The sequence below is a fragment of the Pseudophryne corroboree genome, chromosome 6 (assembly GCF_028390025.1).
Source record: "Pseudophryne corroboree isolate aPseCor3 chromosome 6, aPseCor3.hap2, whole genome shotgun sequence".
NCBI lineage: Eukaryota > Metazoa > Chordata > Amphibia > Anura > Myobatrachidae > Pseudophryne > Pseudophryne corroboree.
The window spans coordinates 816,208,566-816,230,917 of NC_086449.1; the positions used below are offsets into that span (position 1 = coordinate 816,208,566).

At 50.8% G+C, this 22,352-nt stretch overlaps 1 protein-coding gene across 2 annotated transcripts in view; it reads left to right on the forward strand.

Moving 5' to 3' along the window:
- Window positions 1-12,965: 12,965 nt before the first annotated feature.
- The window catches only part of LOC134933715 (E3 ubiquitin/ISG15 ligase TRIM25-like), a 52,370-nt gene continuing 42,983 nt past the window's right edge, over window positions 12,966-22,352 (forward strand). The window contains exon 1 of one of the 2 annotated variants that reach the window (XM_063929117.1): window positions 12,966-13,205. The gene's annotated coding sequence lies outside the window, so the exon portion shown is untranslated. The remainder of the gene's footprint in view (window positions 13,206-22,352) is intronic. The other variant, XM_063929116.1, reaches the window with a different exon arrangement.

The following is a 22,352-nucleotide window of genomic DNA, read 5'->3' on the forward strand; positions in this document are numbered from 1 at the left end:
GTTAGGGTTAGGCACCACCGGGAAGGGTTCGGTTTAGGCTGCGGGAAGGGAGGGTTAGGGATAGGCACCACCGGGAAGGGTAAGGTTTAGGTTGCGGGAAGGGTTATGGTTAGGCACCACCGGGGAGGGCTAGGTTTAGGCTGCGGGAAGGGGATGTTAGGGTTAGGCACCACTGGGGAGGGCTAGGTTTAGGCTTCGGGAAGGGATGTTAGGGATAGGCACTGTCAAAGTCAAAAAATATTGAAGCATACACACCAAGTACAAACCACACACACATGGCCCCTGCGCGCGCACTCGTTCTGCTGTGTGTGCACATATCCGCGATTTGCGTAAGGTCGCTACCCGCGGTCATGCGCCTTAGCGCGTGGTATGCGTATTTACGGTAGGGTTTGTGTGCGTATTTACGGTAGGGTTTGTGTGCACTATTTAATCCAAATAGTGCACAATGTACACATAGCCTCCCTGCACCACATCAGAAAGAAATAGCTGTTTAAAATGATAACAGAACAAAGGGATTCACCTTTACAGGATAGGAGGGGACAGAACAAGGTTACAAGGTGGTGTTTGGTATCCAACTGTAGGGTATTTTAAGGGAAACATTCTGGTGTTGGTTTGAGAAAAATCGCTTGTTCCTGCGTATAGTTATGTGCAAAAGTAGAATATGAACATTAACTGTGTTTACTGTATATTATCTATGCGGGGGGAATCCAGAGGAGACCACCCACAAGAGCAGTTGGGGAAAGACATCGCCCACCTATTCAAATCCACCTATGACCTCTCCTGTAATGTAAATGACCATCCCTGTGTCCAATGGACAAAGAGATTACAGTATCCATTGTGTTATGTTTTGGATGAAGTGAATAAAGAGAGCCTACAGCAGGTTTAGTCAGACAGAAGGCTCACAACGCTATCTATCAGATGGCGGAGGACCGGACCGGGTTGTGCTTGCGAACATTCTCACGTATGTACATTCTCTGTAGCCATTATTCTGATTTACTTGTTAGCCTGTAGTGTATAATCTGTACTGTTTACCTTTTGGAACAAATCCACAGTGGCCTTAGAACCCTGTGGTTTCAACTACAAAACTGTGTTGTGCCTTCACTTTCCTGCATGGGCTTTAGAGTGTATTTATCTGTATAAGGTGTATAAGTATTGATAAGGTGTACGCACTGTGGTTATTTTATACCGTCAGTGCTACTTAAGGTTTAAGGTATAACATCATTGTAGTACTTTGCTGTTAAGGGTTTAAAGTGTAAGCATATCATCACATTGTATCATTAACAAGGTTTAAAGGTTATCAAGTGTGCCTGCGCTCGCTGTGTGTACTCTGTACACTCAGCGCAGTGTGTGCACGCCAAGTGCGTACCTCGCGCATGACTCTGTACGCAAATAGCGTACAAAGTGCGTAGCACGTGTATTCCGCCTAGCGGCCATAGCGGCTCCACGGTAATAGTGTATTTAGAGGTATAACTTTGCGGTCTAAGATAATATAAACATTATCAGCACCCCCCGGAAGGGTTAGGTTTAGGCTGCGAGAAGGTGATGTTAGGGTTAAGCACCACCGGGAAGGGTTAGGTTTAGGCTGCGGGAAGGGTTAGGGTTAGGCACCACCGGAGAGGGCTAGGTTTAGGCTGCGGGAAGGGGATGTTAGGGTTAGGCACCACTGGGAAGGGCTAGGTTTAGGCTTCGGGAAGGGAGGTTAGGGTTAGGCACCACCGGGAAGGGTTAGGTTTAGGCTGTGGGAAGGGGATGTTAGGGTTAGGCACCACCGGGAAGGGTTAGGTTTAGGCTGTGGGAAGGGGATGTTAGGGTTAGGCACCACCGGGAAGGGTTAGGTTTAGGCTGTGGGAAGGGAGGGTTAGGGATAGGCACCACCAGGAATGGTTAGGTTTAGGTTGCGGGAAGGGTTAGGGTTAGGCACCAGCGGGGAGGGCTAGGTTTAGGCTGCGGGAAGGGGATGTTAGGGTTAGGCACCACTGGGGAGGGCTAGGTTTAGGCTTCGGGAAGGGTGGTTAGGGATAGGCACTCCCCGGAAGGGTTAGGTTTAGGCTGCGGGAAGGGTTAGGGTTAGGCACCACCGGAGAGGGCTAGTTTTAGGTTGCGGGAAAGGTTAGGGTTAGGCACCACCGGAGAGGGCTAGGTTTAGGCTGCAGGAAGGGAGGGTTAGGGGGGGTTAGTTTGAATTGTTTCCCGACCCCTGTCGGGATTATAATGACTGGGACGCCACAGTCAGTATTTTGACCGCCGGCATCCCAACCGCCTGCATTTCATCCCCAACCCATATACATATATATAAATCTTTTATTTCTAGCCCATGGGGCCCCCTGCTCTTTAGTGCCCCTGGCCTCCAGGCGCCTTAATCCAACTCTGCATACCTCCCAGCATTTACACACACAGATGTGGACAGAATAATTCCCTCTGCTCATACCGCTCCCTACTCTGATACTGCATAGCTGGTATGAGACGCCGTGAGCATGGGCAGTTAGAGTGCTTGGTTTGCTCAGCCGGTAAAATGATTGGGGTGCAGCTGCAGACTGTTAATGATCTTTATGTAGCAAGATGATAAAATAGAGCTAGGAGTATACTGTCCGATGCTCGCCATCCGTCCTCACAGCTTTTTACTAAGTTGCCATCTAGAAAGCGTTTTAGATTAATGAAGGCACGCACAACTCGTCTACGTGGCGGCTTCTTTCCAGCTGCTGTGCGCATGTTAAACACTTATGAGGAATAATTTGTTACCTCTCATATGTGTGCTATTGTATGCTCTCTTTTTATACCTGTGTCCTGGCCTATAATACTGCTTTGGTGTGTTGTGCAAATTGAACTTCGTTATTACATTTGATGATGACAATAAACTTGTATCGTATCAAATCCGTGGCCGATCCTGCCCCATTGCACAGAAATGCCACTATATGTCAAACATAACCATGTAATGTACTAAGGACAATATGCATAGTCTGACGTGTGATGCCTACTTACCCACTTCCTGGATGCCCCCTCTGGTCGGCTCAGCAGGGGCGTGTTGCTGAAAGGTGGGTGGAACATTGGGCGTGATTATGTGATTATGACCCGACATTGTGAAGTGGTGGGCGGAGTCACGATGAAGCAATTCAGCGCCAACAGCGTCATCTGCCAACTGGGCCGCCCACTTTTCCCTGCAAGTGGTTGGGTGAGAGGGGAAGGCGGCTGGCTGGAGAGACTTGCTCTGCTTTTTTGGGCGGCCAGGAGCTCCACCAATTTTTGGGAGACTGCTGGCCATTCCAGGAGAGAAGCCATGAATGGTATGATGTCAGCATATACATGATAATTACATGTAACTAGAGATGAGCGGGTTCATTTCCTTGAGAACCATACCCAGGGCCGGTGCAAGATTTCTCAGCACCCTAGGCAAAACTTCAGCCTCCCTCCCCCTCCACGCCCCTCCCCATTGGCCAACACAGGAAATAAAAAAAACAAACACATTGGCATCCACAGGAAAAATAATGACAAACACATTGGCCCCTTTCAGCCCCCCCCCCCCCCCCCTCACATATGTTTTTGGAGTGTGTGAGACTGGGAGGAAACAGGAATACCCAGAGGAAACCCACACAAACATAAACAGAACATGCACACTCCACCCAGACAGGCCATGACCAGGAATTGAACTCATGACCTGAGTGCTGTGAGGCAGTAATGCTTACCCTATGCCACTGAGCCACCGATTGGATTCTAACGTATAAAAAATGTTGCAGGCTGTATGGAGAATACACAATACAGCAGGTTGGGAAAGGGATTCTGGCACTTAGGAGAATGACAGCAGCATCCTGCTGCTTATAATCCCAGCACCTTGTAGGAAAGTATGCTAACCCTCCCCTACCTGCAGCCTAACCCTCCCTTCCTACAACCTAACCCTAAACCTCCCCTGGTTCCTAACCCTATCCCCCTCCCCATACCCCCCACAGCCTAACTGAAACCCTCCCCGGCATACTTACATTCGGTATGTTGACTCTTGGGATTCCGGCATTGGGATTCCGAGCGTTGTCGGGCAGCACGTTTTTAGTGTGTGCAGTTAGATTTCAGTACTAATATATGGCCAAAAAATAGATCATGACAAACTGACAAATACTTTTTGTCAGTGCTGCTCGGTGCTGCCACTGAATCTGCCTATACTCTCCCCAACTGCAGGCCTCTAGTGATACAGGGGGAGATGTACTAAGCCTGAAAAGTGATAAATATCACTGTGATAAAGCACCAGCCAATCGGCTCCTAACTGCCATGTCACAGGTTGTGTTTGAAAAATGACAGTTAGGAGCCGATTGGCTGGTGCTTTATCACAGTGATATTTATCACTTTTCAAGCTTAGTACATCTGGCCCACAGTATGTGTGCAGGGAACTTCTCTAACTAACAGAGTGTGAGGTATGGCAATACAGGTACTGGATGTATCACAATGAGCCCTGTAGTACACACACACACACACACACACACACACACACACACACACACACACACACACAACCACTCACACTGAGGCCCACACACACACTCATACTGAGACATACACACAGTGATACTGAGACACACACACATTGACACTCATACTGAGGCAGAGGAACACATACACTCATACTAAGACTGAGACACACTCCCGCTGACACCAATACTGAGGCAAAGGCACACACACATTCATACTGAGACACACACACACACACACACATACTGAGGCAGAGGCACACACACACACTCATACCGAGACACACACACATACACACTGACACTCATACTGAGGCAGAGGCACACACACACACTCATACCGAGACACACACAGTGATACTGAGATCCACACACACACACACACACACACACACACACACACACACACACACACACACACACACACAATCATACTGAGACACACACACACACACACACACACACACACACACACACACACACTCATACTGAGGTACACACTTATACTGAGGCAGAGGCACACACACTCATACTGAGACACACACTGACACTTATATTGAGGCATAGGCACACACACACACTCATACTGAGGGACACATACACACACTCTGATATTGAGACACATACTGACACTCATACTGAGGCAGAGGCACAGACTCATACGGAGACAGACACGCTCACTGAGAGACACACACACTCTGACACTCATACTAAGGTAGAGACACACACACACACACACACACACACACACACACACACACACTGATACTGAGACACACACACACTACTGAGGCAGAGGCACACATACACTCATACTGACACACGCTCTGATACTCATACTAAGGTAGACACACACACACACACACACACACACACACACACACAGTGATACTGAGACACACACACTGACACTCATACTGAGGCAGAGGCACACATACCATCATACTGAGACACACACACACACACACACACACACACACACACACACACACACACTGAGGTACACACTTATACTGAGGCAGAAGCACACACACTCATACTGAGACACACACTGACACTTATATTGAGGCATAGGCACACACACACACACACACACACACACACACACACACATACTGAGGGACACATACACACACTCTGATATTGAGACACATACTGACACTCATACTGAGGCAGAGGCACAGACTCATACGGAGACAGACACGCTCACTGAGAGACACACACACTCTGACACTCATACTAAGGTAGAGAGACACATACACACACACACACACACACACACACACACACACACACTGATACTGAGACACACACACTACTGAGGCAGAGGCACACATACACTCATACTGACACACACTCTGATACTCATACTAAGGTAGACACACACACACACACACACACACACACACACACACACACACACACACACACACACACACACAGTGATACTGAGACACACACACTGACACTCATGCTGAGGCAGAGGCACACATACACATACACTCATACTGACACACACACACACTGACACTCATACTGAGGCAGACACACACACACACACACACACACACACACACACACACACACACACACACAGTGATACTGAGACACACACACTGACACTCATACTGAGGTAGAGGCACACACACACACACACACACACACACACACACACACACTCACAGTGATGCTGTGACACACACACACACACACACACACTCATACTGGAGACACACACACTAATATTGAGACACACACACACATACTGAGACACACACAGTGATGCTGAGACACACACTGATATTGAGACACACACACACACACACACACACACACACACACACACACACACACACACACACACACACACACACTCAGACACTCATACTGAGACACACAGATACTCTACCACAGTAGTTACCTCCAGCTTAAGTCACAAGAGCCAGTCTCTGAAAGAGCAGGCATGCCAGGCAGCAGAGCCACAGACAGACCGTCGAGGACCTGGCATACTTGGGGGGCGTGGCCTAATCGCGGAGGTGTGGCCACGCCCCTTTAAAAAAAAAAAAAAAAGCATCAAGCAGCATGGAGCCAGCCCTGCAGAGAGGGGACACGGGACCGGGCGAGGGGGAAACCACCTCTCTGCTCCCCTGCACAGCGGTGCGGTGGTGAATTAAAAAAGAATCACTGGTAGATCCCGGGACGTGGGTAGTGCATCAACTGCCTGTCAGTCAGCTTATCAGCGTTGCAGGACTACCCGCAGCGCTGCTATGTGTGTCCATGCCGCCTGGTGCCCTGCTGCTGCTATTGCATGGCTACAGGGCCGAGTGGGGGGAGAGGGAGGGGGCGGCTTACTGTCAAAATGACCAAAATGCTCCTGGCAGCCTCAGCGTACCGCCCCCTCAGGTCCCGGCGCCTATAGGCAGCTGCCTAATGGAAGCGCCGGCCCTGCTTATATGGTAGCGTGTAGTTTACCTTCGTGGAGAGGACCTTTCCCATAACCCCCTGGGTCCATGTCACAATCTATTTGAAGCAGTAAAGTGTGGCGAGCGAAGCGAGACACCGAGCCCGAAGCGTGGCGAGCGTCCAATGCTGCATAGAAAAAAAAAATTACCCCATACGAACGGAGAACGAAGAAAACATTTAGGTGCTGTAAGGGCGGAAGTTCTTTCCTGCCCTCTCGTTTTGTCACTTCCAGGTCCTGAGCACGAAGGTAACATTTTATGACACAACCATCCTTATATAGGCAGTGACTCCTCCCACCTGGCATATGACTCCTCCCACCCGGCAGTTGACTCTAGTCATGGGCAAAGTGATTCACTGAACTGAGTTGAGACACATGACTCAGTTCAGTGGAGTGTCTGGAGTCAGTGTCTCGGCACATGAGTCATGACTCATTTGGACTGAAATGAGCACTGAGCTGAGAACACTGTACCACAGGGGCTCCACCTCCTGCAGGCTAATGCTGCATGAATCAGATCCGTCCACTGATACCCCTTTTCCACCTACGTACCGTGTCCGATCCGGGATGTTTAACACGGCTACAACCCGTGTCGGCTCCCCCGTTTCCACTACACTTCGACACGGGTTATTCCCGTGTCTGATCTGTTTCCACCTAACCCGGGTAAGCTCTGTAAAAGCCTATTGCTGTCATTACAAATGGACTTTTTACTGTCTCATCAAGATGATGTCATCAAAAGGACCAAAACGGAGGGGTGGGGCCTGCTCACAGCATTGCAGCAATGGACACCGGTGCAGTAGCTGTGTCTAGCATGGAGTCGCAGACTGTTTGCAGTTTACTGCTGCTTTCTGCTACAGACAGCTTGATGCAGCTTTTCACCTTGTGCTACCTACTGCAGAGCTGGAGAAGGAGAGCTCAATTCTTTGCAGAGAGGGCTACCTATCGACGCAAATATTTGAAAAGGAGGAGAGCGCGTATATCATCCACTGTTGTTATTTCTTTCATAACAATGAACTGTACACCAAGCCGAAGAATGTGGATGAGAGATCGCAGACATGGGGAAGCATTCATGCAGACTATTCTAGCATATCAGGAGGAGCAGTGGATGTCAAACTTCAGGATGTCTCGCGCTACATTCGAGTATGTTTTGGAACTACTGTCCCCCGCAATAACCATGCAGACCACCAGGTTCCGTAAGCCCATTGAGCCAGCCAGGAGATTAGCAATTGCTCTCTGGTGGTATGTTACCCCTGGAGAGTATCGCACAGTTTCCAGTTTATTTGGAGTAGGGATTGGCACGGTCTGCAAGATTGTATACCAGGTCACGCGGGCATTGCTGGATACCATGTACCATCGCTTTATTTCCTTGCCACAAGGACAGCGGCTAGATGAGACTATAAAAGGGTTTAAGAAGCGTGGCTACCCACAGTGTGCTGGTGCCATAGATGGGACCCACATCCCCATCATCGCCCCCCATGACAACCCAGCAGACTATTACAATCGTAAGGGTTGGCATTCCATTGTTCTGCAAGCTGTAGTGGACCACAAATACTGGTAAGCACTGTTTCACTAATGTGTTTGAAATAGGCTTGGCCTGTTTTATGATAATGCATAAACCTTTATTTTTAGTTTCACAGATGTCTTCATAGGGTGGCCCGGACGGTCACATGATGCAAGGGTTCTCGCCAACTCCGATCTTTACAGTATTGCTGAGGACAAGCTTGGTGGATGGCTTTTCCCTCGAGAGGTAAGATTATTTACTACTTAAACTAATGTTCGCCCATAAACCAATAGTCAAGTTTTACCCCTGTAATAATATTAATGTTTTATTAACAGAAATCGGTGATCGTACATGGTGTGGACATCCCGGTCCATCTCATTGGTGATGCAGCATACCCATTACAGCGCTGGCTAATGAAGGGCTACACCCAGCATGTTCACTTATCCCCCGAACAGACATCATATACCCATGCCCTAAGTTCGGCCCGTATGGCAGTGGAGAATGCGTTTGGGCGTTTAAAAGGACGCTGGCGCTGCCTCATGAAGAGGAATGATGTGGACTTGAAAATAATGCCAGATATAGTAGCGGCCTGCTGCATTCTCCATAACATATGTGAGATACAAAAGGAAAACTTTCTCCCCGAGTGGAATATACATGATCATGGGGCGGGGGTCGCTGTACATGATGCACCAGGCTTGGTGGGGGGGCATGACGCTGCCAGCGAGTGCATAAGGGCCACCATTGCAGCTAATCTTCAAACAATGTTGCAGTAGAGAAAACAGACAAGTTTTTGTGTGCAAACAATTTTTGTTTATTTCGTTTTTTCAGTTATAAAAATTTGGTTCAAAAGTTGTTATTATATTTTTTCTTTTAAACAGTTGGCACACATTTTCTGAGGTAACAATATAAAATATTTAAGTGCAAACATGTCACTGTAAAATTCCACATAACGCAAGGGGTCTTCAACATGTGTCCCTCCAGCTGTTGTGGAACAACATGTACCAGCATGTGTTGCTATGTGTTTCCACAACAGCTAGAGGGCCACATGGTGAAGACACCTGCCCTGAGGTAAAAGAGTAAAGTGCAAACAGGGCACTCTGTAAAAAAAAAACCCTAATGTTTGGTTTGGCAGATATCGGGTCACCCCCAATATTTGGATCGCACTGCCGCACATTTTCTGAGGTAACAATATAAAAAGGTAGCCCAAATATCTGGATCCCACTGCCCATTTTCTGAGGTAACACTATAAAACTTTAAAGTGCCAACAGGGCACTCTGTAAAATCAAAATAATGTTTGCATTTGTAGGTATCAGGGTTGAGGATACAGTGCAAACATAACCTTAAAACACAAACATTGTTTTATAACCCGCTGCTCTAAGGCAGTTGTCTATATACCCGAAATTCTGAGGATTGCGGGATTTGTGTTGGGGGATTTGAGGGAGGCTCATAGTTGTATGGACCATATGGGTGCTGTGGGTAGGCTGTGTCTTGCTGTTGTGTTTGTGTGGTATTCCCTATGGTACGTGCAAACGTGCATTCAAAAAATGTCATCTGCCTATCATGCATGGTCATTAACTGACTCATAAAAGTTTGATGCATTTCTTTTTCTGACGCAAGGAATCTCTCAAGCCGTGCATCTTCCTGGGCATTGAGCTCACTATCTGCCTCACGCAGGTGATCCACGATAATGGACTTCATTGCTTTGACCGTTTGTTCTGTTTTGTTCAGTTTCTTTTTCCGCTGTGGAACGTTGTAGACTGTGAAGGAGATGAAACAGAATGTAAGCAACAATATAAAAATAGCAGTGGTAGCATATACGTGTTTGTGGCCTTCTCCCACCTGCACACTAGCTATACTCTGCAACATTACCATGATTCTATTAAAAAATAGCAGTGGTAGCATATACGTGTTTGTGGCCTTCTCCCACCTGCACACTAGCTATACTCTGCAACATTACCATGCCTTTACATATAGGGACTGCTGCAACTGTATTTGTAATGGTAATACTTACTATTTGAGCGCAAAGTCGTGGTCTTGGGGGGTTGCGAGTTGCGACGTCTCCGCCTGAGACTGTGGTACGTCCTCAATAGTGGCACTGATGGAATCATCATTGACGGTCGAGTCTTCAAAACTGCTGTCCGATATAAGCAGCGGGGATGATGGGCTGCATTGTGAGCTGGGAAGGCTGTGCTGTGTTTCCTCACAGTCCTCGTCGACTGACATCTGGCGACTGGCAGAGCTGGATGACGATAGTGCTATGGGATTTGTTATCGCAGTTTTGCCGAAGACACTATAACATAGGTCATAAATAATATGCCCATTCCATACGCCCAGCACCACTTTTCTTGCGGTTATGGTCGTGTACTTTGGTGAATTGTCTGTGTAGTGCCTTCAATTTGTTAACGACTTGTTGCTGGGTTTTTTGGATGCCCCTTTCTGCCAGCATAAGGGATATGTTCTTGTAGACGATAGCATCCTTAACTGTTCCAGTCACCTGCCTTCTAATTTCTTCCTCTCCCTGAATATTAAGCAGCTCTTTGATCTCTGTGTCTGTCCAGGTATGGCTAGCCATGTTGCTGTGCTGGAGCTTCTGCTGCTGTATATTGTCTGTTTGTTTGGAAGCTGCTGCAATAAAAATATCTGTATGTACCCAGCGCGACTTCAGAGTGTTTTGTTTGCTGCCTCAATGCCTGCATGTGCCCAGCGTGTCTCCCAGGGATGACATCATCTTCCAGTGCCCCAGAAGCACCAATCAGCGTCTCAGAGCGTTACTCGGGTCTGAAAACACGTGTAATGACCGTTTCCACTGCACCGCTATCCGTGTCATTACCGTGTTCTACCCAGGTAAATAGCCGGGTTGGATACCCGGGTCACTCAACCCGTGTTGACCCGTTTCCACCTACTAAAAATCCGTGTCGATGCGCGCCCCCGTGCAAAAACACGGGTAAAAACAGCTAGTGGAAAAGGGGTATGAGTCACTGAGTCTACACAGTGTACAACTGTCTCCACTCACAGGCAGACTCAGGATGAATGAATCAGGCACAGCAGCGCAGCACTCACTGACTGGCAGGGCCGTCTTTTCGTATGGGCTCAATGGGCTCTTGCCCAAGGGCCCCAAGAGTATAAGGGCCCTAGGCTGATAGCTGAGGGTCCCCTCTTTCCAGAGGTACCAGAGTTTTGAAAATCGGCCATAGGGAACCAGAGATATCGAACTTCAAAGCAGTGGTCCCCATCCAAGCCTGTTAATTGCTCTTCCCAGCCAGATATCTCAGTTTCTGTATGACGTACAGTTTTTCTGAGGGTACAGTTCAAAATCTGGGACTCTCCACTTTCGGTGGACACTGGCAGATTTTCTCTACTATGCCCAGAACCAGAGATATCAGCCTTCAAGCAACTGGTCCCTGCTCAAGCTCCACACGCCTAATATGCAGTTTTATATATTCATTGGTGGATTGCTTTGGCTCCTGAACTCTGATCCCCAAGTCCCCAGTACCTCCTGACAGGTGAGGCACTCTAATATTTTATCCCATTCAGAGCTAAGAAATCTTTTTACAGGAACTTGAGATATCTGCAGTCAAGCAAGCTGCTCTCTCACTAGAAAATGATGAATATTAAGCCCACTCCACTATCGACCCCTTCCTTACATATTAAACACCCCATACCACCCTGAAAGTCATGTACCGAGGCCCCTTCATTCATCCCAATGCCACCTTCTACAGTTTAGTGTTCTCCCTCCCTCCCTCCCCATCTGTGCAGTAAAGCAGTAATTAGTAGAAATTACTGCTCCAGGTCTTATATGCTGAGCAGAAGATAGAACACCCCATACCGCCCGCGGGACATCAAAGCTGCCGCTGATAGCACCCCCCCTGGAGGATGGGTAGGGGCCCCAGTGCATTGCTGTGCCCAGGGGCCCACACTGCTGTTAAGATGGCCCTGCTGACTGGTGAGTTGTGACTGCTCCCTCGTCCCTCCCACAGTCAGTGTGAGACAGATGACACTCAGAGCGGAAGACAAGGGCCCTCATTCCGAGTTGATCGCTCGCAAGGCGAATTTAGCAGAGTTGCTCACGCTAAGCCTACGCCTACTGGGAGTGTATCTTAGCTTCTTAAAATTGCGACCGATGTATTCGCAATATTGCGATTTCAAACTACTTAGCAGTTTCAGAGTAGCTTCAGACTTACTCGGCATCTGCGATCAGTTCAGTGCTTGTCGTTCCTGGTTTGACGTCATAAACACACCCAGCGTTCGCCCAGACACTCCCCCGTTTCTCCGGCCACTCCTGCGTTTTTTCCGGAAACGGTAGCGTTTTTATCCACACGCCCCTAAAACGCCGTGTTTCCGCCCAGTAACACCCATTTCCTGTCAATCACACTACGTTCGCCGGAGCGAAGAAAAAGCCGTGAGTAAAAATACTATCTTCATTGTAAAATTACTTGGCGCAGTCGCAGTGCGAATATTGCGCATGCGTACTAAGCGGAATTTCACTGCGATGCGATGAAAATTACCGAGCGAACGACTCGGAATGAGGGCCAAGGTACACACTGACTGAACGACACACTGAGTCTCCTCCCTCTGGCTGAGAGAGGTTACTGCTGCAGCTGTCTCCACTCATTACACAGGGAGTGACTCGAATCATTCTTACTACTTCCTGATTCGAGTCACTGTGTTGAGACAGAGAGTGAGGAGCCATCTCTACCTGACTCCCAGGTCTGAGTGCTGCTGGTCACACGTGTGCTGTGACACCTGTCCCTGATCATTGCTGGTACACGCTGGCAGCTCCTCCTACATCCATCAGGTGAGTCCCTGACTCTGCTTCTATATTGTGTCTGGTGTCCTCTATCTATCTATCTATCTATCTATCTATCTATCTATCTATCTATCGCAGTACCTTTTTTTTCTCTGACGTCCTAAGTGGATGCTGGGACTCCGTAAGGACCATGGGGAATAGCGGCTCCGCAGGAGACTGGGCACAACTACATACCTCCCAACATGACCCTCTCCAGGAGGGACACAATGCTCTGCTCCTGGACTTTCCTCTTAATTTATGATTGCCAGCACCTGTGCTGAAACACCAGTCTTATCCATTAACCTGTTCAAAACAGGTGCAGACAATCATGCATTAAGAGAAAAGTCCAGAAGCAGAGCATTGTGTCCCTCCTGGAGAGGGTCATGTTGGGAGGTATGCAACTATAAAGAAAGCTTTAGGGCTAACTGGTGTGCACTGGCTCCTCCCACTATGACCCTCCTCCAGACTTTAGTTAGAATCTTGTGCCCGGCTGAGCTGGATGCACACTAGGGGCTCTCCTGAGCTCCTAGAAAGAAAGTATATTTTAGTTTTTTATTTTACAGTGAGATCTGCTGGCAACAGACTCACTGCAGCGAGGGACTAAGGGGAGAAGAAGCGAACCTACCTAACTGGTGGTAGCTTGGGCTTCTTAGGCTACTAGACACCATTAGCTCCAGAGGGATCGACCGCAGGACCCGACCTTGGTGTTCGTTCCCGGAGCCGCGCCGCCGTCCTCCCTTACAGAGCCAGAAGCAACGAAGAGGTCCGGAAAATCGGCGGCAGAAGACTTCAGTCTTCACCAAGGTAGCGCACAGCACTGCAGCTGTGCGCCATTGCTCCTCATGTACACCTCACACCAGTGGGGGAACAAGCAAGCGGTGGGCCCAGGTGCAACAAAATGCTTTGGGCCCCCCCCCCATCCCATCCAAGTTCACCCCATGGGCAGTGCGCGCCGTAGGCGCGCGCAAAAATACATAGTGGCGTGGCTTCGTGGGGAAGGGGTGTGTCCACAAAATAATACCAATTCATAAAACGGTGCACAGTAGTCTCCATTCTTCAAATTACGCCGCACAGTAGCACCACTACACCAGGTAGAGACCCTTTTACTCCTTACAGCGAACAGATTCCCCTTTTTACACATAACGGCAGACAGCGTGCACTTTTTACACATAACGGCAGACAGCGTGCCCTCGTTACACATAGCGGCAGACAGCATACACTTTTTACACAATGGCAGACAGCGTGCCCTCGTTACACATAGCGGCAGACAGCGTGCCCTCGTTACACATAGCGGCAGACACCATACACTTTTACACATAACGGCAGATAGCGTGCCCTTTTTACACATTACGGCAGGCAGATTCTACCTTTTTACACATAGCGGCAGGCAGATTCCCCATTTTTATACATAGCGGCAGGCAGATTCCCCATTTTTATACATAGCGGCAGGCAGATTCCCCATTTTTACACATTGCGGCAGGCAGATTCCCCATTTTTACACATAGCGGCAGGCAGATTCCCCATTTTTACACATTGCGGCAGGCAGATTCCCCATTTTTACATTGCGGCAGGCAGATTCCCCATTTTTACATTGCGGCAGGCAGATTCCCCATTTTTTACATTGCGGCAGGCAGATTCCCCATTTTTATACATAGCGGCAGGCAGTCCCCCCTTTTTACACATTGCGGCAGGCAGTCCCAACAAATAAAAAAAGAAAGAGACAGAAAGAAAGAAAGAAAGAAAGAAAGAAAGAAAGAAAGAAGAATTATACTTACCCTCTCTGTTGGCTCAGGCTCCTCGGTGCAGCTTCCCGGGCAGTAGAGAAGAAGGAGGAGGGAGGTGGAGGAGGGAGCCGCAGCAGCGCTGTGTTACTGGTGGAGGCGCTGCTGCTGCTGCCCCTCTGCTTCCCTATAGGCTGTTCTCAGAGACAGCCTATAGTGAAGCAGAGGAGCAGCAGCAGCAGCGCCTCCACCAGTAACAAAGCGCTGCTGCGGCTCTCTCCTTCACTGAGAGACTGTGACCTGTTTGTATATGAGGGAGTGAGGGACGGACCCACCTCCCTCCTTCGTGTGCGGGTGGCCAGAATCGTTCCTTATGACGGGCGGGTCACGGGAGCGCTGGTGTGCGGCTGCGGCATGACATACAATGAGTCATTGTGACTCATTCATGTAATGCCGGCCGGCGGCTGTGGGCCCTTGAGTGCGGCGGGGCCCCAGTGCAATGCACTGCCTGCCCCGCCAGTAGTTCCGCCCCTGCCTCACACTTCGGTCACTGATGGGTGCAGGGCGCTGGGGGGGGGGGGCGCCCTGAGCAGCAATAAAAACACCTTGGCTGGCAAATCTACATCATATATAGTCCTAGGGGCTATATAGATGTAAAATTACCACTGCCAGTATTCCAGAAAAAGCGGGAGAAAGTCAGCCGAAAAAGGGGCGGGGCCATCTCCCTCAGCACACTGGCGCCATTTTTCCCTCACAGCTCCGCTGGAAGGAAGCTCCCTGGCTCTCCCCTGCAGTCTGAGAAACTACAGAAGGGTAAAAAAGAGAGGGGGGGCACTAAATTTAGGCGCAGTATAGATATATATATATACTAGGTGCTTCATCGCGCCCTACGGGCGCTCTTCACACCGTCGCAAGGGGCTACGCCCCCTTAACCCTTGCATGCCTTTCTGGGGTTCAATATTTGTGTTATATGGAGTATCACCTGCATTCCTTTGTTAGTGGTTAAATATTGCACAATGAAAGGGTGTGCGATGGTGAAGGAGGCGCAGCCCCTTGCGACGGCGTGAACAGCACCTGCAGGCCACAATGTACAGAATGTAGCGGGTGCGGGGGGGACTGCGGATGGTGTCTGTAGATGCTGCGGATGGAGGGGGGGCGGAAGTGGGGGTGGGGCCCGGATGGGGAAGGGTTGGGAGGTGCTGCGGGTGGGGGAGGGGCAGAGGAGTGGGGGATGCAGATGGGGGAGGGGTCCGGAGGCACTGCAGGTGGGGGAGGGGCAGGGGTGCCATGGGTGGGGGAGGGGCAGGTGTGGGGATGTTGCAGATGGGTGAAGGGTTCCGGTGGTGCTGTGGGATGGGAAGGGGCGGGAGTGCTGCTGGTGGGGTAGGGGTCCGTAGGCGCCATGGGTAGGGGAGGGGCAGGTATGGGTGTTGCGGCAGATGGGGAAGGAGGTCCGGAGGTGCTGCAGGTGGTGGTGGGGCAGGTGCGGGGGTGCCATTGGTGGGGGAGGGGTGGGGGAGGGGGGGACCGCGGATGGAGGAGGGTGTCTGCAGATGCTGCGGGTGGAGGGGGGAAGGTGTGGGGGAGACATATAAGGGGGGTGAATGGTGGAGGGGGCCTGGAGATTGCTGGGGGTGGTGAAGGGGCGGAGGAGTGGGAGCCGCGGGTGGTGTAGGGGGTCTGGAGGCACAGCATGTGGGGGAGGGGTGGAGTGCCGCATGTGGTGGAGGGGAAGGTGCGGAGGTGTGGTGCATTGGGGAGAGGTCTGGAGGTGCTGCGGGTACTGTACCTGCCAAAAAGGTAGTTGGAGGGTATGCAGTAACAGGGCCAGGACAGGGGTGACAGGGTCAGAACAGGGTTGACTGGGCCAGGACAGGGGTGACAGGGTCAGAACAGGGGTGACAGGGTCAGAACAGGGGTGACGGGGCCAGGACAGGGGTGACGGGGCCAGGACATGGGCGACGGGGCCAGGACAGAAATGACAGGGACAGGATAGGGGTGACAGGGTCAGTGTAGGGGCGGCAGGACCAGGACAGGGGTGACAGGGCCAGTATAGGGGTAGCAGGGCCAGCATAAGGGTGACAGGGCCAGGATAAGGGTGAAAGGGCCAGGATAAGGGTGAAAGGGCCAGGATAAGGGTGGCAGGTCAAGGCCAGGGGTGACAGGGACATGACAGAACACAGGGCACGGGAGAGATTGGTATTAGGGACAGAACAGTGGTGACAGACAGATGTGTCTTACCGGAGTCACTGCTGCTGGCTGCTGCTGTTCCACTCCAACCTGTTGGCATCTGCTGCTGGTGGAGACTTGGCATGGCTGACTCTCTTAGGCTGTATTCCTGCTTCCTCTGCCCGTCCTTATCACTCCCCCCCTCCTCAGTCACACACCGCAGACCTCGCGCAGCTGCCGAGCACTGTGGTAAGGTGAGACTGGGAGTGACTGGTTAGCCCCCAGGAGATGCTGCGGCTGGAGGGAGGAGGGGGTCATAGCATGCACGTGGCGCGGACCTCACGGCTGCTGGGCACTATGGTAAGGGGAGACTGGGAGTGACTGGTTAGCTCCCAGGAGACGCTGATGCTGGAGGGAGGAGGGGGTCAGAGCCTGCAAGCAGCGCGGACTTCTGCAGCGCTACCCGCCGGCTAAAGTGTGTGAAGGAGCTGGGCGCAACTCACTGCGGGTGGCAGCGCTGCAGCTAGCGGTGGGGTCGCAGGGGCTGGAGATAACAGAGGCAGTACGGAAAGTGCACAGCGGCTGGTGACCCACAAAACTACAGCTAAGAAGCGTGGAGTGTGCCAGAATGTGACGCTCCTCCCCGCCAGAGAGACCCTGCTGACTATGCTGATGTGGGGGTCAAGTATGGCATACCCCCTCACACACCCCCATACCTCCCAAATGTCCCAATTTTCGCGGGACAGTCCCATTTTTTGGGGTCTGTCCCGCTGTCCCACCCGCGGGTCGCAGTGTTCTGCGGGTGGGGGAGGGGGGAGCAGTTGGAAAGCTCCTGTACTCGCTGTTCTGCTTAGCAGAGCAGCGGTGAATAGTGGAGACAGAGGGAGAGGGGGCATCAGGGGGTACGGATTAAGGGGGGGTTCCAGCAGCAGAGCTGGATTAAGGGGGGGGCAGGCGGTACGTACCGTTGGGCCCACAGTTTTAGGGGCCCCCCCGGCTCGAGTAGCTCTGTCCCAGCTCAGAAGCTCCCCCGTCCTGCCAGCAACAGCGGCAGCATTGTGCTACAGTCAGCACATGCTGCTGCGTATTGGCAGGTCTGTGGTGTTACAGGGAGGCAGCAGTCTCCCTGCTTTCTTCTGCCTGTGCGGGTGTATAGGGGGAGCGACTACCCCCTCTGGATTTACCCCTAGCTGAGGGGCCAAAATTCCATAAAAAAAAAAAAAAATCCCGGAATTTGCATAATGGGGTGTGGCCTCGCGTCCCGCGATTAGGCCACGCCCCCAACCCACAGCAGGCACAGCAATGAGATAGGGCTCCCCTGTCTCAAGTACCCTGTGCCCCCCGGACTCATAATCAGCCCCTGGGGGCATGCCAGCAGCTCACAGAGCGCTGGGCATGCCCCATCACTGACGAAAACGGGGCATTCCCGCGAAGCCACGCCCCCTTTTCGCCGTGTGTGTGTGTGTGTGTGTGTGTGTGTGTGTGTGTGTGTGTGTGTGTGTGAAAGCTGGGAGGTATGCACCCTGCCTGTGCCATGTCCATACTATCTGCTTCTGCAGTGTCCTATAGATTTGGCCAGGTCTGTGACTCATTTGACTAACTCCGCCCACTGTTGTGACTCCGCCCAGCGTTAGCAAATGAATCACAAGATCACAGATCTGGGCTATTATATAGGAGATATATATGATATATAAAAAAGCAGCTATAAGGGAAAACACTCATTTATAGTGGGATCCCTGTGTTATATAGCGCTCTGGTGTGTGCTGGCATACTCTCACTCTGTCTCCCCAAAGGGCTTTGTGGGGTCCTGTCCTCTGTCAGAGCATTCCCTGTGTGTTTGCGGTGTGTCGGTACGGCTGTGTCGACATGTTTGATGAGGCTTATGTGGAGGCGGAGCAAATGCCTGTAAACGTGATGTCACCCCCTGCGGGGTCGACACCTGAGTGGATGGTGCTGTGGAAGGAATTACACGACAGTGTCGACTCCTTGCATAAAAGGTTTGACGACATACCTAATGTGGGACAGCCGGCTTCTCAGCCTGTGCCTGCCCAGGCGTCTCAAAAGTCATCAGGGGCTCTAAAACGCCCGCTACCTCAGATGACAGACACAGATGTCGACACGGATACTGACTCCAGTGTCGACGACGATGAGACTAATGTAACTTCCAGTAGGGCCACACGTTACATGATTGAGGCAATGAAAAATGTGTTGCACATTTCTGATGTTACCCCCGGTACCACAAAAAAGGGTATTATGTTTGGAGAGAAAAAACTACCAGTAGCTTTTCCTCCATCTGAAGAGTTAAATGAAGTGTGTGAAGAAGCGTGGGCTTCCCCCGATAAAAAGCTGGTAATTTCTAAGAGGTTACTAATGGCGTACCCTTTCCCGCCAGAGGATAGGTCACGCTGGGAAACATCCCCTAGGGTGGATAAAGCGCTCACACGCTTGTCAAAGAAGGTGGCACTACCGTCTCCGGATACGGCCGCCCTGAAGGAATCTGCTGATAGAAAGCAGGAGGCTATCCTGAAATCTATATATACACACACAGGTGTTATACTGAGACCGGCTATTGCTTCAGCCTGGATGTGCAGTGCTGCTGCTGCGTGGTCAGATTCCCTGTCAGAAAATATAGATACCCTAGACAGGGACACTATATTGCTAAACGTAGAGCATATAAAAGACACACTTTTATACATGAGGGATGCACAGAGGGATATTTGCCGGCTGGCATCCAAAATTAGTGCAATGTCCATTTCTGCCAGGAGAGGGTTATGGACTCGGCAGTGGACAGGAGATGCAGATTCCAAACGACACATGGAAGTTCTGCCTTATAAGGGTGAGGAGTTGTTCGGGGATGGTCTCTCGGACCTCGTTTCCACAGCAACAGCTGGGAAGTCTACATTTTTACACCATGTTCCCTCACAACCAAAGAAAGCACCGTATTATCAGGTACAGTCCTTTCGGCCCAATTGGGGCAAGCGGGTTAAAGGCGCGTCCTTTCTGCCCAGAGGCAGAGGTAGGGGAAAGAAGCTGCAGCATACAGCCAGTTCCCAGGAGCAAAAGTCCTCCCCCGCTTCCTCTAAGTCCACAGCATGACGCTGGGGCTTCACAGGCGGAGCCAGGTACGGTGGGGACCCGTCTCAAATATTTCAGCAATCAGTGGGCTCGCTCACGGGTGGATCCCTGGATCCTTCAAGTAGTATCTCAGGGGTACAAGCTGGAATTCGAGACGTCTCCCCCCCGCCGTTTCCTCAAATCTGCCTTGCCAACCACTCCCTCAGGCAGGGAGGCAGTGTTACAGGCAATTCACAAGCTGTATTCACAACAAGTGATAGTAAAGGTGCCCCTACTTCAACAAGGAATGGGTTACTATTCCACAATGTTTGTGGTACCGAAACCGGACGGTTCGGTGAGACCCATTTTAAATTTAAAATCCTTGAACACATATATAAAAAAATTCAAGTTCAAGATGGAATCGCTCAGGGCGGTTATTGCAAGCCTGGACGAAGGGGATTACATGGTATCACTGGACATCAAGGATGCTTACCTGCATGTCCCCATTTACCATCCTCACCAGGAGTACCTCAGATTTGTGGTACAGGATTGTCATTACCAATTCCAGACGTTGCCGTTCGGTCTATCCACGGCTCTGAGGGTCTTTACCAAGGTAATGGCCGAAATGATGATACTCCTACGAAAGAAGGGAGTTTTAATTATCCCGTACTTGGACGATCTCCTGATAAAGGCGAGGTCCAGAGAGCAGTTGTTGGTCGGGGTAGCACTATCTCGGGAAGTGCTACAACAGCACGGCTGGATTCTAAACATTCCAAAGTCACAGCTGGTCCCTACGACACGTCTACTGTTCCTGGGGATGGTTCTGGACACAGAACAGAGAAAAGTGTTTCTCCCGGAGGAGAAGGCCAAGGAGCTGTCATCTCTAGTCAGAGGACTCCTAAAACCAAAACAGGTGTCGGTGCATCACTGCACGCGGATCCTGGGAAAAATGGTAGCTTCCTACGAAGCGATTCCATTCGGCAGGTTTCATGCAAGAACCTTTCAGTGGGACCTGTTGGACAAGTGGTCCGGATCGCATCTTCAGATGCATCGTCTGATAACCCTGTCTCCAAGGACAAGGGTGTCTCTGCTGTGGTGGCTGCAGAGTGCTCATCTTCAAGAGGGCCGCAGATTCGGCATACAGGACTGGGTCCTGGTGACCACGGATGCCAGCCTTCGAGGCTGGGGGGCAGTCACACAGGGAAGAAACTTCCAAGGACTATGGTCAAGTCAGGAGACTTCCCTGCACATAAATATTCTGGAACTAAGGGCCATTTACAATGCCCTAAGTCAGGCAAAACCCCTGCTTCAAAACCAGCCGGTACTGATCCAGTCAGACAACATCACGGCGGTCGCCCATGTAAACCGACAGGGCGGCACGAGAAGCAGGACGGCGATGGCAGAAGCCACAAGGATTCTCTGATGGGCGGAAAATCACGTGTTAGCACTGTCAGCAGTGTTCATTCCGGGAGTGGACAACTGGGAAGCAGACTTCCTCAGCAGGCATGACCTCCACCCGGGAGAGTGGGGACTTCATCCAGAAGTCTTCCAACTGATTGTAAACCGTTGGGAAAGGCCACAGGTGGACATGATGGCGTCCCGCCTAAACAAAAAGCTAGAAAAGTATTGCGTAAGGTCAAGAGACCCGCAGGCGATAGCTGTGGACACTCTAGTGACACCGTGGGTGTACCGGTCGGTTTATGTGTTCTCTCCTCTTCCTCTCATACCAAAGGTACTAAGGATAATAAGGAGAAGAGGAGTAAGAACTATACTCATTGTTCCGGATTGGCCAAGAAGAGCTTGGTACCCGGAACTTCAAGAAATTATCTCAGAGGACCCATGGCCTCTGCCGCTCAGACAGGACCTGCTGCAGCAGGGGCCCTGTCTGTTCCAAGACTTACTGCGGCTGCGTTTGACGGTATGGCGGTTGAACACCGGATCCTGAAGGAAAAGGGCATTCCGGAGGAAGTCATTCCTACGCCTAGCCTAAAGCTAGGAAAGAAGTAACCGCAAACCATTATCACCGCATATGGCGAAAATATGTTGCGTGGTGTGAGGCCAGGAAGGCCCCAACGGAAGAATTTCAGCTGGGCCGTTTCCTGCACTTTCTACAGTCAGGGGTGACTATGGGCCTAAAATTGGGTTCCATTAAGGTCCAGATTTCGGCTCTATCGATTTTCTTCCAGAGAGAACTGGCTTCACTACCTGAAGT